This window comes from Coenobita brevimanus, chromosome 56 (assembly GCF_032717465.1).
Source record: "Coenobita brevimanus isolate Jiangsu-jjx chromosome 56, ASM3271746v2, whole genome shotgun sequence".
Taxonomy (NCBI): domain Eukaryota; kingdom Metazoa; phylum Arthropoda; class Malacostraca; order Decapoda; family Coenobitidae; genus Coenobita; species Coenobita brevimanus.
Window position 1 is genome coordinate 30,022,181 of NC_137009.1, and position 2,053 is coordinate 30,024,233.

A 2,053-nucleotide genomic window follows, 5' to 3' on the forward strand; every position below is an offset into this window, starting at 1 on the left:
TCCAGTACAATTTATGCAACTACATAGAAAGTACAGACACGTACAGATACAGATTGGATTAACATTACATGGCGAAAATGTGCTATCACCAGCAAGACAGTGGTCATCACGGCACCTACGTGCCCAAAAAGTCCTCAAAAATCACTCAGACAAGCAGTGCGTTAGAACTGCAATGCGCTGATTCTTCTCAGGGTCTTACATGTAGGCTACGTGTAAACCACTAAAATCTTATATGACCTATTGTAGCCTTATTTTTTAGCTTTAATGCATGATTTAATATAATATCTGATAGCTCTGGAAAGACCTCAATTAAGGGTGGTATTTGATAAGAAATTATGATTGGTTTAGTCCTAAAATTGCACTCTTTGGAAATAATTGCCTTGGGAGGCCAAGAATCAAGTGGAGGGATGGAGTAGAGAGGCATATGAGAGAGGGAGATGTGAGCTGCGAGCAGGGCAGTGAAATGGTGGGGGACAGGGCACATGGAAGCGATTTGTTTGTGGCCATCCCTTATGGGATTAAGGCGCCTGTCAATAGATAGATAGATTCAGTTTCTGTAAGCATCTGTTATGAAGACCTGATCTTGATACAAACTTTGAGATATTTCACCGTTTTATGCTTATATGAGTTATGACAAAAATTTGTAACATGGTCTTCAAAAACTTTCACCGGTCTAGATATGTGAGTTTGCATGTTTTTTTTTACCCCTGGATATAAATTTGTGATAAGCTACATTTGCAATACTTTGCTTGCATTATTTATCACATACAAACTAATTCGTCTTTCCTCTCTGCAAATTTGCCTCAGTGATTAACGTCACACCTGACTGTCAGATACTTATGCTCTTGTTATCGTACAGAGCTGCACATGGCTATTGTCGCAAACCTACCGGAATATCACCAATTAAACTTATGTAACCCTGCATGTCATCGAATTTTCAATAAATATGAAGTATTGTTTGGAAATTAATGAACTTTCATTATAGATATTACACGCCTTGCAGCAGTGTTTGATTTTTTACAATCTGTTTTTCTGTAAGATGTAGAAGTAAAGATATTCCGTCAGGAAATCGGTTTATTTTAAAAGACTTCCACGACGATTGGGTACTTTTTGGGAAGAGGGTTGTGCTGCACTCTCAGAGTCTAGCTGTTGTCTGTCACTCCTAATTTCATTCGGGGAGAGGTAAGCGAGCTTCTGTTTGCCCAGTGTCATCACGTTACGGTGAGTTAAGGAATTCTCAGATATGTACTGTACACATTAAACAGTCTTCTCAGCATTCTCTTCCTTTGTCTGCGTTTGTGAGAAAGGAAGCTGTCATTGCTAGTCAGTGCATTCAAGCAGGTTTTGGGCCATCAAGACAGCAAAAAGCATTGCAGCTACATTTGCTCACTTTCTGTGAATGTTTACACTACGATCTACATGAAAATGCCGTGCCAAATTTCTTACTGGTACACATATTTAACAAAGACCTCCATCATCTCTCTGCAGTTGCCATATTTCCCCTCTGGGGCTAATTACCCCATGGTTGAGAACCCCTGGTATAGACTAATAAATTTACTTTGATATAAAGATACACAAACCTCAACAGATAGATAGATAGGTAAGCAGGTAGGTAGATAGATAGACAGGCAGTAAGGCAGGCAAACTGGAATGCAGACCGACAGGTGGATAGGCAGATAGATTGTAAACTGACATATGCTTTTGCGGCTTCTTTCCCGATCCCTGCACGTATCTTAATAATAATTATTATAATAATAACAATAATGATAATAATTATTATAACAATGATAACCAGTACAGCCCGCTTTGTGAGCGCGTAAAGAGCAAGCGAGCGTTTGTACATACGGCTATCATCATAATTCATCTTGGTGTAAACTTTGAACATTTCTCGTGAGGTACTTGAACAATAACAGAAGAGTAATTGAGCTAAAATATTTACTTTCTCAAGTTTTCACACACACACACACACACACACACACACACACACACACACACACACACACACACAAACAAACACACAGGCACGCACGCACGCACGCGCCCGCTAGATCAA